The sequence below is a fragment of the Megalobrama amblycephala genome, linkage group LG17 (genome assembly GCF_018812025.1).
Source record: "Megalobrama amblycephala isolate DHTTF-2021 linkage group LG17, ASM1881202v1, whole genome shotgun sequence".
Taxonomy (NCBI): domain Eukaryota; kingdom Metazoa; phylum Chordata; class Actinopteri; order Cypriniformes; family Xenocyprididae; genus Megalobrama; species Megalobrama amblycephala.
This window is the reverse complement of record NC_063060.1, coordinates 13,071,707-13,088,813: the sequence shown is the minus strand read 5'-3', so window position 1 is coordinate 13,088,813 and position 17,107 is coordinate 13,071,707. Positions and strand designations below refer to the sequence as shown.

At 40.0% G+C, this 17,107-nt stretch overlaps 3 long non-coding RNA genes across 3 annotated transcripts; 2 read left to right on the top strand and 1 right to left on the bottom strand.

Moving 5' to 3' along the window:
- The first annotated feature begins 3,265 nt into the window (after nt 1–3,265).
- On the top strand, nt 3,266–5,252 carry LOC125250952. Its single transcript, XR_007180900.1, has 3 exons — nt 3,266–3,339; nt 3,842–3,914; nt 4,426–5,252. It is a non-coding gene; the product is annotated as an uncharacterized LOC125250952 (long non-coding RNA).
- Nucleotides 5,253–7,334: 2,082 nt separating this feature from the next.
- Nucleotides 7,335–10,148, bottom strand: LOC125251858. The gene is made up of 5 exons (XR_007181091.1): nt 9,812–10,148; nt 9,052–9,184; nt 8,788–8,893; nt 8,350–8,461; nt 7,335–7,761 (listed from the first exon to the last, which is right to left on the bottom strand). It is a non-coding gene; the product is annotated as an uncharacterized LOC125251858 (long non-coding RNA).
- Nucleotides 10,149–13,755: 3,607 nt separating this feature from the next.
- On the top strand, nt 13,756–15,340 carry LOC125251652. The gene is made up of 4 exons (XR_007181054.1): nt 13,756–13,873; nt 14,407–14,465; nt 14,592–14,675; nt 14,768–15,340. It is a non-coding gene; the product is annotated as an uncharacterized LOC125251652 (long non-coding RNA).
- Nucleotides 15,341–17,107: the final 1,767 nt, after the last annotated feature.

The window sequence follows — 17,107 nt, the reverse complement described above, 5'->3', positions numbered from 1 at the left end:
GTTTGCTGCATAAAGCGCGCGCCTCTCACTCTACGCGGGTTATTTGATTGCGTCATTAACGTCATTGTTCGGCAAAATTTATTCGGCCTTTTTACTTATTCGGCCGAACACCGAAAGTGCTTTTTTTGGCTATTTTCGGCCGAATAATTTCGGTTGCCGAACATTCGGTGCATCCCTAATAGAAAGGGTTTCCCCTCCCAGCAAAATGTCGGGCTTTTACAGCCGCTACTTCATTGTTCCGAAGAAGGATGGAGGGTTGCGTCCGATCATAGATTTACGTGTGTTAAATCGATCAGTAAGGAAGTTGAAGTTCAAAATGCTTACACTCAGACAGATCATCCCTCAGATCAGGTCCGAGGACTGGTTTGTAGCGATAGATCTGAAAGACGCATACTTTCATGTATCCATCCATCCTTCACACAGGAAGTTCCTCAGGTTTGCTTTCGGGGGCGAAGCTTACCAATACAGGGTTCTTCCGTTCGGCCTATCCCTCTCACCCCGCACGTTCACGAAGTGCGTGGATGCAGCGCTGGCTCCGCTGAGACTCCAGGGCATCCGCGTGCTGAACTATATCGACGATTGGTTGATACTAGCTCAAACAGAACAATTGGCAGTTCAACATCGAGATGTTGTTCTGTCGCACATGAAAAGGCTTGGGCTGAGGCTCAACGCCAAAAAGAGTGTGCTGGTCCCGAGTCAGGTTGCAAACTACTTAGGTGTAATCTGGGATTCCACCACGATGCAGGCGCAGTTGTCCCCTGCTCGTGTGAGTTCCATTCTCGGGGCCGTGAAAGGGGTGAAATTAGGCCAGTCACTCACTGTAAAACAGTTTCAGAGACTGTTGGGTCTGATGGCAGCTGCATCCAACGTCATTACTTTTGGCCTCCTGCACATGAGACCCTTACAGTGGTGGCTCAGGACCAAGGGGTTTTCCCCGAGGGGAAATCCTTTTCGCATGATCAAAGTCACGCGGCGATGCCTTCGTGCTCTGGTCATGTGGAAGAAGCCTTGGTTTCTAACCCAGGGACCCGTGCTGGGGACTTCTGGTCGTCGTGTAATGCTTACGACAGATGCTTCCCTCACGGGCTGGGGGGCGATCATGAGTGGTCGCTCGGCGCAGGGTCTTTGGGAGGACCATCAGCTCTCCTGGCACATAAATCGGCTGGAGATGATGGCGGTGTTTCTTGCACTGAAACACTTCCTCCCAGACCTGAGAGATCACCATGTGTTGGTCCGTACGGACAACACTGCGGTGGTCTCGTACATCAACCATCAGGGGGGCTTGCGGTCTCGCCTATTATCAAAATTGGCCAGTCGCATCCTCCTCTGGTCCCAGGGAAAGCTCCTCTCGCTGAGAGCAGCTTATATCCCCGGGCGGTTGAATGTGGGAGCGGACGCCCTGTCGAGGCAGGGCGCGAGACCGGGGGAATGGAAACTCCACACCGAGGTGGTGGAGTTGATATGGAAAACTTTCGGTCGAGCTCAAGTCGATCTATTTGCCACAGAGGAGTCAGCTCAGTGCCCTCTGTGGTATTCACTTCAGCACCCAGCACCTCTAGGGCTGGATGCCATGCTACAGACGTGGCCGAGGCTGCGTCTGTATGCGTTCCCCCAGTCTCAATGCTCCCGGGAGTTCTGGAGAAGGTTCGCCAGGAGAAGGTCGACCTAATATTGGTGGCCCCTTACTGGCCGACCAGAGTATGGTTTTCGGACATAATGTCTCTACTTCACGGCTCTCCCTTAGAGCTTCCTCTCAGGCAGGATCTCCTGTCTCAAGCGGGCGGCACGATTCTCCATCCCCGCCCAGAAATGTGGAAACTGTGGGCCTGGCCCCTGAGGGGGCAAGGCTCATAGGAACTGGTCTCTCAACCGAGGTTGTGGAGACCATCCTTCACTCCAGAGCTCCCTCCACGAGGAAGTTGTACTTATATAAATGGAAACTGTTCTCTATGTGGTGTGAACAGCATAATTTGGACCCGGTCCATTCTTCTGTCTCTGACGTGCTTCAGTTCCTTCAGGAAAAGTTCTCGGAAGGTTTAACCCCTTCCACGCTGAAAGTATATGTGGCCGCTATTTCGGCTCATCATATCCCTGTAGGGGGCTCCTCACTGGGTCGAGACCCCCTAGTAGTACGCTTCCTCCGTGGTGCACTCAGGTTGAGACCTGTGGTGCGCACGAAGACCCCAACCTGGGACCTCGCTATTGTGCTCCAAGGGCTGGCTGAGGCTCCCTTCGAGCCGATAGAGGAGGTGTCAGATAAGTTCTTGACACTCAAAACCATCTTTCTTCTGGCTGTCTCTTCCCTGAAGAGAATCGGTGATTTACAAGCGCTGTCAGTCGCTCCATCTTGCCTTGAGTTTGCGCCAGGTATGGTGAAAGCCTTTTTGCATACCAGGCCTGGCTATGTTCCAAAGGTTCCAACGAGGGTCCCAGGTCCCATCGTACTGGAGGCTTTCTGCCCGCCTCCTTTTGCGAGTTTGGATCAGGAAAGGAAGAATCTGCTTTGCCCTGTAAAAGCATTAGATGCTTATGTCCACAGAGCTGCCCTGTGGAGGAAAACAGAACAATCGTTTGTATGTTACGGGTCCCCTAAGAGGGGGGGCCCAGCATCTAAACAGCGGATGAGCAAGTGGGTGGTCGAGGCCATCTCACTTGCGTATGAGACGGTGGGGTGCCCGTGTCCTCTGATGGTGCGTGCTCACTCCACGAGAGGTATGGCCGCGTCCAGAGCTCTCCTATCTGGTGTCTCTATGGACGACATTTGTGGTGCGGCTGGATGGTCATCCCAGCACACTTTTATCAGATTTTACAATCTTCACCTTAGCATCACTCCGGGGGCCAGGGTGCTACAAGATAGCAGCCATGCACTTGGAGACACGGCGTAGTTGGGATTGCGTTCCCATCACGTCATCCGTATATATATATCCATAGCGTCGATAGTTCCCACGAAAGGGAACGTCTCGGGTTACGAGTGTAACCCCTGTTCCCTGAGTAAGGGAACAAGACGCTACGTCGCGTGGCCGTATCTCCTGCATACCTGGTGCGCTTGCTTCAGACATTTTACAGAAGCTGGCGTGCTTTGTGTTCAGGTGTGCTTTATAGCTTCCTGATCCGTGACGTCACCCGCCTCTGACGTCACGTCTTTTCATTGGTTGGATACAGAGGTGATTCACGAACACAAAAGACAGAAGGTTCCCATCACGTCATCCGACATAGCGTCTCGTTCCCTTACTCAGGGAACAGGGGTTACACTCGTAACCCGAGACGTTCTCACGCTGAAGAAGTCTCCTTCAGAACACATCGCGATATTTGGCATCAGTTCGCGTGTGCTGGATGTTGGTAAGTAGTCGTAAATACGCTGTTCTAATGTTTGATATAATGTCTTTTCTGTTTGCAGATATTAATCAGATTAACGTTAGCTCCCTCATGTTCAGTCACTGCATTATATCTGTCACCTCCGCTAAGGTTTTGCTTTTCATTGTTTTCTATATTAAATACTAAACTAGGGTGATTAAACACTGTCACGTGACGTGCAATATATTGCACAATATATATAACATATTCATATCAGGTTCAAAGTAGTACAAGTGTAGTTTCAAAATGGTATTTGTTGTAGAAGCACGGTAAAAAACAACACTTACCATGCTTTTTACCACAGTATTGGTAGTTTTAATGTGATTTTTGTTGTAAATACAGAGTAACCACAACACTTATCATGCTTTTAATGCCTAATAATATTAAATCCAAAAACTGTAAGGTCAATAAGAACTTCTTTCCTATATATATTTATATATAAACCTATATATTATAAATAATGATATTTTCTTTTCTCTTGTTTTAGCTGAAAAGACAAAAAGGGCCTTTTGGAAATGGATGAAGGAGACAGAAAGCTGCAAAGGCAAATAATTGCAATGGTATGTATGTGTTGCTTTTAACCCTTTATCAAACATTTTATCAAGCATTTGTTAAATAGTCTCACATTAAATTAAAATTAAAGTCAAATCCTGTACATATTTATCACCTTATTTGTAAATCAGTTGTGCCTCTTCTTGGACAGTTGGACATCCCACACATAAAAGTTTATATTAATTCCATTGAATTCTTTAAAATGATTACAGATTGGGCCCAAAATGTTCCAATGATACATGATGTCTCTCCGCACCTCATAACTACCTCTGTTTGCAAGAGTGGAAATTATCATTTGACTTGTCACATGACATCAGATATTCAATTATTTTGTCATGATCATTTACACTGCTGATAATGTCCTGCTTGCATGTGAAACATGTTATTTATTTATTTTTATTTTTTATTTTTTAAAATATGAATATGGCTTGCTATACTTTTAATCATGGAAATGCCCACACATCAGTGAACTTATTACATAAATGCATTTAACATTTAATTGTGCAACACTCTTTACAGAAGGAAATCCTACGGTTATGTATGAACTCACAACATTATCATCAAGTGCTGTGCTGGGCACATTGGGTAACAAGTGTCCTCCAACGTATCCAATCTGTGACCACATTCTCCACATCTTCCCATGGGACACCGACATTCTTCAGGCCTTCGTTTCCATGTCTTCCCCTGCATTCTCCTGGTGGTGTCCACTTCATATCTGTCTTTGGGTGTTGTTGTTTGGTCATGCTTAGGGTGTGTCCGGGGAGGTGCACCCTTCACTCTGTCACAGTTTTTAAAAGTCTTCACGTGGACTCCTCCTTATGATCTCCTTGAAACGTGCAGAACCAATATTGAAAATAGTAATTTATCTTTTTCCATATTCTTGCCTTTATCAAAGAAGCACCAGTGCTCATCCGGAGTTTTGGTAAAAGTTCTAGTAATGCTGCGACTATAGTCAAATATGTATTTCTGCATGTGTGTATAGCAGGTATTTGTCCGAACAATTGAAGTTAGTGAGAGTGTTCAGGAAAACCCTCTGAGAACAATCAATATTTATTTAATTCTGTTTGGTGCTGATATAGAGTATTACAGAAATGACACATTGACATTCTGGACATTATTCTGTGAGTTTGTTACCTCTTCATTTAGATGGACTTGAAAATGTCTTGCATTTTGTTTCATTAAACCTTTTATTACAGTGTCGCTATAGTAAATGTCCACCTTAACTACATCTATGGTATCATTATATCAGTACCTGGATAATGTAAATGTAACATACCCATGAATGTATTTTATAGAAGCATTTTATTGCTGAAAATATTTAACATTTATAAAATGCATTAACTATTTGAATTTGCCTTTCATTTAGTTACAGTAAAAGTGAACAATAAACACAATATTGTATTGTATTAAAGTTGAGAATGTAAAATGTTATTTTTTTCCCCCTATTCTTTAAAGAAACATATTTTCACATGGAATTTTATCTCATCTCTTGGTTTGTAAAAATAATACTTTATCATATCGATTTGTGTAGTTATATTTCACTATAATAGATTGCCTCTGTAACTGGATATATTTTTTTCTCACAATTAACTGATTTTTATACTGTTGTGCAGTAGTTTGGGGACTACATTTGTCTTTGACACTAAATATTGGAATATGATTACAAAATCGAGTACATTCATTATGCTTTTATTTATATTTATTTTAATTCCAAGAGTTCAAATGGTGAAGAATGGTATAAATAAGTGATTAAATGTATACCTTTAATATACTACATATCTACTGTAAATGTTAGAAGCACTTTAGTAGATGCAATTATATCTCTTTCAAATATATTTATGCATCAGTTTAAAACACAAAGGAGTCTTTCGTTGTAAAATGTGATTTTTATTATATTTAATTAGATTAATTATATATTTAAGGAATCTTTCTCGTCAGCCGGAACCGAAGGAGATCTGTCGTCATTTACCATAAATGGACAAGTAAGCGTGACGCATCTGTTCAGCTGTGTTGTGATTGGCTGTGACTCTATCGCAGAACTCGCTGTGATTGGACTACCTTTCAACCCATATAAAACGGCGCTTTATCTTACAAAGTTTGTTTTAGTGTGAATATTACGTTACTCATACATTAAGTTAACTATAAAGTGTTTCCATGTTGTGAGAAATTACTCCTTTACCGAGATCCCAACCCTAACCCTAGCTTCTCAATGAACTACAGCGCCATGTTTCCCGTTCATTGATAGAATGACAGAGACATATGGGTAATGTAGTTTAAAACGTTTAGTAAAGAAACGATAAATGTTAAAATAATAAGATCTTTAATGGACAATTCGATATCTAAATATGTTTATTGTGCAAACATTTATTACATATATGAGGGACAGGCTGAAATTTAATATTTTACTGTAATCACTATTAAAAAACCTTTATGCCAGCTTTCCATGTATGTCTGAAAACTGTGCCCAACATTATTTAGTAATCATAGCATAAGCAGTTGTCCTGTTGATTTTCTCTTTGATACGCTAACCGGACTTTGAGTTACAGCCATTTGAAATTTGCATTTTTTTTGCTCTTCCAGGGGCCGGTACTGGTCCCTTGGGGGTGGAAGGGCATTAAAATCTACACAGGTGTGTACTCCTCATCATGGATAACAAACTTTGTTGAATCACATTTAAATATTGCAGTATTTTATCATTTCCTCATTTTCCATTCTAACATCATGCTTGTATAGGTTTTTGATGGGTATTGTGAGACCATCTGATGAAATATGGAAATATTATAACAAAATGTTGTAATACAATAATAATAATAATAATAATAATTGATTAATTGAATAGTAGTTGATTATTTCTTTGCTTTTTTTTTTGTATGAACACCAATAAATATAATGGATGAACCCACAACAACTTGCCATTATCCAGCTGCCAGTGTTGGCAGTAAACTAAAAACTATTTATATTTACACTTCACTATTACTGTTACACAAGGATAATGCACTATTCAGTAAAATAAGAAACTGTGCCAAAATGTCATTATCACCCCCTCTTCTTGCTCCTCACATGCCTGACATCAGTAATGTCCAGCTGTCATTTTGAATGCAGTAGTAGATGTACCAGAATGATCAACATCGATCTTCTTCAGCTCTGCTTGAAGTGTTTGTATCAGTATAACCCACTGCAGCCTCTCTTTATTCACATTCCTTCCCTTTATTTATCTGGAAACTGCCATCCTTGTCACAACATGAAAGTATATGCAACTTTTGGTGCATTGTTGTCCCAAATATCATGAATTAGATCGAAAATATTTATGTAATATATATTTATGTATTAAAACAATCATGGAAATTATATGTCATTTTTTTAAATTATGAAATAAACTCAGCTTAGTTAAATTGTATTTACTCTACCAAACACCACGTTCACCATAATTTATTACACAACACTTTATTGGAGGATACAGCATAAGGTTGAAATTTGCATAAAGACAAATGAGATTCAAGATAAATAAAAACGTGTCTTCAAAAATACGTTAACGTCATAATAATCCATTCACAGACTTTACTCCTATTGCACAAATGAGCGCCACAGAATCCCATCCAGTCAACTATGATCCAGAAAACAGATTTGATATTGAGTTTAAAATAAAGATTCATTATCACAGCTGAACTGGGTTCTTGCTCTTCCCTGTACATGTCTCTATCATGTTCATGTTCTTCTTCTTCTAAACAGTTTGTTCAGTTGTACTCTACAGTACAACTGATGACCAGAAGATGTGATCACTGATGTGCTGTAGCTTTTTCTCAACCAGAGGAAGAAGTCTTAACATCCCATTGTCAGGCGTTCTTCAGTCCTGGTCTAAAAGTAAAACAAAAAAACACAGACAATTCAAGTTAAGTAGTTTAATGGACAGCCAGGTCAGCTTATGTTCTGCATGATTTAAACAGTGGTGGGCTACTCTGGCCCTCAGCGTCCACGGTCCTGCAGATTTAGCTCCAACCTCAAACCCAACTGCCTATAACTGTCTATAAGTACACCTGAAGACTTTGGTTAAAATTTTCAGGTGTGCTCAATTATGGTTGGAGGTAAACTCTCCACCTCAAAAAGGAGACAGCAAAAGGGCTAGAGTTGCCTGTTCCTGATTTAACTTTACAGAACAGCAGTACATAATATATATATTATAATAAAAATGCAGCACAGACTGTAAGCTAAGTACTGAACAAAAACTGTTTTACCCATATTAACAGCAACCTGTTTTAAAAGATCTTTTAGAAAGGCATGCTCTCTTTTGAGCCTTGATTTCTTTCAGGACAACATACTCTTCTGTTTCTTGTTTCAAGAGCATAATTTGGTCAAAAACCAAGTGATAACCTGTACAATGTAAAATTGTTAAAATACTGCAATAAAAACTTTAAGGCAAGAATTAAGAATAGGCACAGGACTTACTGTACTCATGAAGAAGCCATGGCCATGCATATTTCTGCCTCTTGTGTTCCTCCGTGGCTGCACATCAGTCGTTTTTCCTCTAGGATCTTCTGTTAGTGACTTCACTTGCTATCTGTTTTAAAACACAAATACAATGTTTTAGGTCTGTGCAGTATAAGGCCTTATTTCAAGCCAAAAAAACTAGGTATTACACATAATTTAAAGAACATTTACTATTTAATTCCTATTATACTATATTATATTATATTATATTAACTCATTATCTTCCAAAGCTTCCCTGTCTGCTTTTATCTAAAAAAACAAACAAACAAACAAACAAAAAAAAAAAAAACAGAAGGAACAGTTTTTAAGAACTTTTTAAGAACTTAATAGTCCTTTGAGAGAACAACATTAAATTCTGTACTACATATTACAGCATTGCCTCAACACAAGACATACCAATGGACTTCTGTCTTCTTTGGGCATGAGATGGTCATGTTCCTTCCTCACCCTAAACAAAGGACTTCGATGAGCTTGTTTTAATATAAGGACTGGTCTTCCTTCTCTGCACAGAAAAACAAGAAAGTCTCTACTTACTCTGTGTGCAATTACTCTTGTTCTTAAAACATACAAATTGAGACAGTTATAAATCAGTTAATTTACCATACCATCCAGGAGAGCATTTGATGAGTAAATACTGATTTAAATATCTAGAAACTTTACCTGGAAAGGGCTGATCATGGCAGGTTTGCAGCGACTCACTAGTAGCTCTTGTGAGGGTCGGCTCTTAAAAGAGCTGTTGAGTTTGATGTTGTAGAGATCCTAAAAAGAAGGACTAAGTAATCTGCAAGTAATCCTGCAAGACAGAAAGGAAGGTAAATTTATTACATCACATTCAAGTTGTCAATTTACACATAACTGTAGGATTTCCTTCTGTAAAGAGTGTTGCATAATTAAATGTTAAATGCATTTATGTAATAAGTTCACTGATATGTGGGCATTTCCATGATTAAACATATGTCTTTAATAGCAAGCTATATTTATATTTAAAAGAATAAATAAAAAAATAACATGTTTCACATGCAAGCAGGACATTATCAGCAGTGTAACTGATTAGATATTGAATAGACATCAGATATTCAATTATTTTGATTATGACAAAATAATCGAATATCTGATGTCATGTGACAAGTCAAATGATAATTTCCACTCTTGCAAACAGAGGTAGTTATGAGGTGCGGAGAGACATCATGTATCATTGGAACATTTTGGGCCCAATCTGTAATCATTTTAAAGAATTCAATGGAATTAATATAAACTTTTATGTGTGGGACGTCCAACTGTCCAAGAAGGGGCACAACTGATTTACAAATAAGGTGATAAATATGTACAGGATTTGACTTTAATTTTAATTTACTGTGAGACTATTTAACAAATGCTTGATAAAATGTTTGATAAAGGGTTAAAAGCAACACATACATACCATTGCAATTATTTGCCTTTGCAGCTTTCTGTCTCCTTCATCCATTTCCAAAAGGCCCTTTTTGTCTTTTCAGCTAAAACAAGAGAAAAGAAAATATCATTATTTATAATATATAGGTTTATATATAAATATATATAGGAAAGAAGTTCTTATTGACCTTACAGTTTTTGGATTTAACATTATTAGGCATTAAAAGCATGATAAGTGTTGTGGTTACTCTGTATTTACAACAAAAATCACATTAAAACTACCAATACTGTGGTAAAAAGCATGGTAAGTGTTGTTTTTTACCGTGCTTCTACAACAAATACCATTTTGAAACTACACTTGTACTACTTTGAACCTCATATGAATATGTTATATATATTGTGCAATATATTGCACGTCACGTGACAGTGTTTAATCACCCTAGTTTAGTATTTAATATAGAAAACGTACTCGGTTACTAACGTAACCTCGGTTCCCTGAGATACGGAACGAGTACTGCGTATGGGGGGAAGGGTCTCCCTTTTTCCCCGCTGCTGAAGCCTTTTTCAATAACGCAGTGTAACTGCACCGTCATTGGTTCACTCATAGACAAGTTGTTGAACCAATGACGGCGCGGCATAGCTGCGCGGCCTATGGCGACAAAGCGCGCGAATATTCCCGCCGAAATGGGCGGGGTTAAGGGCTATATAAGCAGGTGTTTCGCCATAGGATTTCAGTGTCATTCGACTGAAGCGACGACCCTGAGCCGCAGCCTCGTGGCACGGCAAGTATCGCAGTACTCGTTCCGTATCTCAGGGAACCGAGGTTACGTTAGTAACCGAGTACGTTCCCTTTCGATACTTCACTCGTACTGCGTATGGGGAACGAATTCAACCACGCCGTGCCACGGCTGGGAACGATATAGCTTGAAGTTTGGACACCTGAGAGGGGGCCAAAAAGACAAGCGAGAGGGCAAGCCCTTACCGAACCCTTGCGTTACACTTAGAGGAAATTTATTTCCATGATAGCGTGAAGCGGAGCTCATCTGAGGCCGCTAATCACACTGAAAGGACTCGAGCCTGTAAGGTCGGGACATCGAGATGATAAAACCTGACAAAGGTGGACGGCGAAGACCAGCCGGCCGCCTTACAGATGTCTTGGATGGAAACTCCGTTGGACCAAGCCCATGAGGAGGCCATCCCTCTAGTGGAGTGGGCTCTGACTCCTATGGGGCATTTGGCTCCCAGTGAGGAGTAGCACAGCGTAATAGCGTCCACTATCCAACGAGAAATGCGCTGTTTTGAGACCGGAGATCCCTTGGTGCGGCCTCCAAAACAGACAAAGAGCTGATCTGACTGTCTGAAAGACTGCGATCGCTCTATGTAGGTCCTCAATGCCCTGACAGGGCAGAGTAACTCCAGCCCTTGCTCTTCCGTCGAAGGGGGCAGAGCAGAGAGCGAGATGACCTGAGCTCTAAACGGAGTTGAGAGCACTTTAGGGACGTAGCCATGCCTGGGTTTCAGAACGACCTTAGAGTCTCCAGGCCCGAATTCGAGGCATGCAGGGCTCACAGAGAGGGCCTGCAAATCGCCAACACGCTTAACCGAGGCCAGTGCTAACAGCAAGGCAGTTTTTAGCGTCAATGGCCTGAGGTCGGCTGAGCCCATTGGTTCAAATGGGGCTCCTTTTAAGGCCCTGAGGACCAAAGACAGGTCCCAGGAGGGAACGGTGAGGGGGCGAGGAGGATTCAATCGCCTAGCGCCCCTCAGGAAACGGATGACAAGTCCGTTTCGTCCCACTGATTGGCCAGCAATAGGAGCATGGAACGCTGCAATGGCTGCTACGTAAACCTTGAGCGTGGAAGGGGTGCGCCCCATTTCCAAGCGTTCTTGGAGGAAAGACAGTATAGAAGATACGTCACTCTCCATTGGGTCTATGTTGCGTGACGAACACCAGTCAGCAAAGACCGACCATTTCTGGTCGTAGAGGCGTCTCGTGGACGGCGCTCTAGCCTGAGAAATGGTATTTAGGACGTCCCTGGGGAGGTTAGTAGGCTCCCATCGAGGGACCAGAGGTGCAGAGCCCAGAGCTCCGGCTGTGGGTGCCAGATTGTCCTGTTCGCCTGAGAGAGGAGGTCCCGTCTCAGGGGGATCGGCCACGGGGCTCTCAGAGAGAGCTTGAACAGCTCCGAGGACCAAATCTGGTTCCTCCAGAGCGGGGCCACTAGAAGGACTCTGTGCTGGTCTTCTCTGATGCGCCTGATGACCTGAGGGATCAGGGCGATCGGAGGAAAAGCGTAAAGGAGCGTGCTGGGCCATGAATGGGCCAGAGCGTCGACCTCCTTCGAGAAAAATGTTGGGCAATGAGAGTTGTCTTCTGAGGCGAAGAGGTCTATCTTTGCCTTCCCGAAGAGCTCCCAAATCCTGAGGACAACCTGGGGATGGAGCGTCCACTCGTCGGAGGGGACGTTGCTCCGTGACAGCATGTCTGCACCCAGATTGTTCCTGCCAGGNTGGGCCAAAAGTGCAATTTGTCCTGTTACTGTATTGTCACATTTGTCAAATTCATGGGTCCATAACTTTAAAATGATACTGTAAAAATGTCTGAAAATGTGCATGGAGACAGTCAAGTGTACTTGGAATAAGGCCCCAGAGCAACTTTTAACGCACCCATAAAGACAGCTGAGATATAGCGCCTCCAATTGGGCCAGAAGTGCAGTTTCTCCTGTAAATGTATTGTCACATTTGTCAAATTCATGGGTCCATAACTTTAAAACGCTACAGTAAAAATGTCTGAAAATGTGCATGGTGACAGTCAAGTGCACTTCGAATAAGGCCCAAGTGCAACTTTGAACGCACCCTTAAAGGCAGCTGAGATATAGCGCCTCCAACTGGGCCAAAAGTGCAATTTCTCCTGTAAATGTATTGTCACATTTGTCAAATTCATGGGTCCATAACTTAATAATGCTACAGTAAAAATGTCTGAAAATGTGCATGGTGACATTCAAGTACATTGGGAATAATGCCCCAGTGCAAGTTTTAACGCACCCTGAAAGGTAATTTAATTACACAATAGTCTTCTTTTATGAGATGATATCAGAACGTAAAAGATATTAAGATATTACTTCTTTTATTAAGATATTAAGATATTACTTCTTTTAAGCAAAAGTAGTGTGCATGCAAAGCAATGATAACATGATCATTTTGTATAATCATCCATGTTTGATGTTCTGGAGTCCTTCATCTGAAGTCTTCATAAAAGGCTGGATCCAAGCTGGAGCTGGAGCTGGAGCTGATAGTCTCTAGTTACCTTGTGATATTGAAATCTGTAATATTTGCATGAATAAATTTTTTATTCAATTGATTCATTAATGCATTCAAATGATGACGTGCAAAAAGAATGATGTAATTGTTTTTATATACCTTTGTAATTGTACAGTAATTTTCACAGATATTTCGGTGTTATTTACATTTCAGAATAGTTTATTCTTTTTTTCTAAAAATAGACAATATAGCATAAAAAGCGTGAACAAGAGAAAAACCACACGGTCCTTCAAGTTGAGCTGATGACACGTTCAATAAACAAAGAATACTATAATTATATTTTAAGTGCCTTTACATTTTTGCAGCATATTTTCGCTGATATATCAGTGCTATTTGCATTTCATAATAGTTTATTTTCCTCTAATTCTGAAAATAGACACAAAAAGCAGAAAACAGAAAAACCGCACTGTCCCTAAACTGAGCGTGAATAAGAAGCTACAAACGCGGAAGCGTCGCGTCTTTTAAGGTGGACCGGATAGCGTCAATAAGAAGCTGCGAATAAGAAGCTGGATTCAGCCTCGTTACTTAAAGTGCGTCCGAAACCGCCTACTTACCTTCTTTAATAATAGGGAAAAAGCAGTAGGCGAGTGAATAAGTATGTCAGAAACCTCAGTAATCATTAATGAGTAATCGAGAAGTTCCCGGATGGCCTACTACTTCCGCCAGATTCTGAAGTGTTCCTCGCTGGATACTTTTCTATCTCAGGAGGCCACGGGAGAGGATACGTCATAATCGAACACTTAGGAGAAAAGCGGCGCGGATGCTGTCAAATGTGAGTATTGAAAACCAAAAACACATTTGTTGAACTACTGTAGAGTAAACTGCTGAATGTGTGAAGATGCTAGACACTATTGTTGTGATTTTACTGTAAAACACGATTTATTATGTATAGATAACGGGATCTCTAGTAAATGCACATAACTTAATTCTCCGAAGTGGAATTACATATCCTAAACCATATACATCTTAAAGATGCTTATTAAATGTTTATTTAACCTCTGACAGGAACATCTTCTTTAAGTATTATGACTTATGAGTGATGGATTATGTATTATGAGTGATGTGTTTGTGCTATTATTCACTGTTGTCAACACTGCTTACATTACATGAATGAAAATAATTAAAATAAATAAATCTACAGTAACTACACATACGTTTAATCTATTTTATTTGTCCATTAGTACTGTTAATAAATTAAGGAACATTTGTATTGGATAAGAAGTGAGTTAACACATCATCAACATGTGAATGTAGATTTGAGCACATAAATCTCAGAGGAAACGTGAATCTTGTCTGATGTTACAGGGACAGATGAGCACACGTGTGTTTATCCGGTGGAGGAATGATGCCATCAAATGCTTTGAGTGAGTATACTACAGAAATGAATACAAAGTCTATTTAAATCTAAAGTCTAGTTTATTTTAATTATTGCAATTTAAACAGAGTTATTACAGCACTTTTCTGGCTCTTGATGTCTATGTTTGCTGTAGAGCTTTTGTGGAGCAGGACCTGCAAGAAAAGGTGACGGCGGGATTTGTTAGAAATAAAGAGGAAAGCCTGAAACAAAATATAAAGTAAGATCATTTTGTTATTTCTAATACAGAAATCAAATGACACTGTGCTGTTAAAATGACTGCTTTTGTATTATATTTGTGCATTATTGTAGGATGTGAATGTCCTCAGACTGGTGTGGGCACTGAGGATGGAGAGCCACAGCAGATCCTGGGAATGGTTCAGTGTTATGGACGAGATCCTCCATCACTCCTCCTTCCAAGTGACTCGATCAAGGACACACTGGTGGAGACGCTGCAGAGATCGAACCAGCAACCTTCTGCTGACCAGCTAAGTGGTTTAGACCACCACACCACAAAAGTAATGAAGCTACAACAGAAATTAGCATGTAATTGTAAAACTATTAAATGAAATATGGCAAGAAACAGAATGCTGACATGAATTAATTGTAAAATGTTTTAATCCGCTGATGGAGAGCACATGAATGTTTGCAGCAGCCATATTGTCCCGCACATCTTCTCCCACTCCTGCTTCAAGGTTGTGGGATTCAGGGGTCCATCATCATCATCTTCCTCATCCTCTGGGTCAACGATGTCCCCATTGAGAAGAGCAGCAGTGAGGGACATGATGATGAAGGTGTTCATCAGCTGCTTGATCAGAATAAAGCTGCAGAATTGGCACAGCTGTGTTGAGATGGCAGCAGGACTGTAAATATCTGATTGTTAGATCAATACATTTGAATAAAAGCTTTGTTTTGTGTGTTGTTGACTTGTACATGCATTTATTTATTGTCATTATTACTTTTATTAATCCTTTACTTATTTATTAATTATGCTATTATCAGTCAATTTATATATTTTATTAAGCAATTAATTTAATGCATGAATTGACTGTAATGTATTCACATCAGCTGTATTTGTCTCGTGTGTGTTCATGCACAGCTGTGTCATGTGACAAAACATTATATTTTGCTTGTTTTACTAAAGAAGTAAAATGAAAAGTAATATTATTAAGTTTTGGTCAGCATTTATCAATACTATTGTGTGTAAGTGTTGGGGTGGGCTAGCAAAGCAATTCATTCTGGAGTAATCTTAATTTTAAGTAGTACATTTTTTGAGTATAAAATCAGTCTTCTCCAAAGGGGAGATCTTCGAGCAGCTTCTGATGTCTTCTTTGGCTTCAGACATCGCTAACACTGAAGAAAACCGCTCTAGGTAGGGTTGAGTTTCTGGTGCTGTGAGGTGTTAGTGCACCTGTTGCTCATATCTTTATTTTTATTGCAGGACCTATAATTACATACAAGATCAGGGAAAATACCTTGGTTGTATCTTTAACAATGAACAATAATAATGACAAAAAACAAACAAATATGGGTTTGCATACATCATAGTTTGAGATTATATACACAGACATAAAGCATGATGACAAGATTAAATATTTTGAATACATCATAATACATAAAAGTTATTTATTTATTATTTATAAGCCTAGGGATTAAACTAGAGCTAATTCAACAAGAAAAAGGAAAACAAATGAGATTTATGCCACTTTTGCTTGTGGATGGACATTTTTGCATATAAAATAAAGAAATTAACAACATTCACGCCAATTTGGGTTTTCGTGACAAAAAATAAACTCACATTAGTAGTTAAAAATATAAGAACTTTAAATTAACCCAAATATATATTAGTTGTACTACAATTACAAAATTACTGGCAGCTGTTTCTTCAACAAGACCACAAAATAAGCAAGTTTGATCAAATATCAAGATATTTACAGATAGATTAAACCTGTCACTCATATCTTTTCAGTTTTTGCGCTTGTGATAACGTCGTAGGTCACATGATAACGTCAACATGGCGGATTATTTTCGGATCTCATTCATACTCAACGAGATTTGGCTATTAAGTAGGCTACCTACTCTTTTAGCCCTCATTAAGTAAGTACTTATTGAAATTAAGTACCTACTCATTGAGTAGGTGGTTTCGGACGCAGCCTGAGTCTTACTCATCCACTTGACTAGGTCTGAAACAAAATATTTGTAGAAAATGAACGACTCCTCACTACAAATATTAGGGAATGTCCTGCGACTCATATGTGACATCAGCTACAGTGAGTGCACTAGAATGCCCACCATTTTGAAGAGAGACAATGTGATGTAAACATTTCACATGGGGATTATTATTACACCAGGGCTACCTACACCCCTGCATGGAGTTCTATTATCGACTTTGCTGTTCTATATAGAACTTTAAAGTCAGGTGCTTCATTTATAGAACCTTTTAGGGGTTCCCATCCTTGGATCATTTTATGATTTTTTTTTTATTTTATTTAGGCCTATCATTTTATTTATTATTAATTTTGTATTTTTATTAATTTTTTATTTTAATTAAATTTTATGAATTAAACAGCTTGAAAACATACTTTATCACTAGAAAAAAATGAAATAACCCATTAAACATGAAAGAATTATGCAATCATTTAAGATATTTCT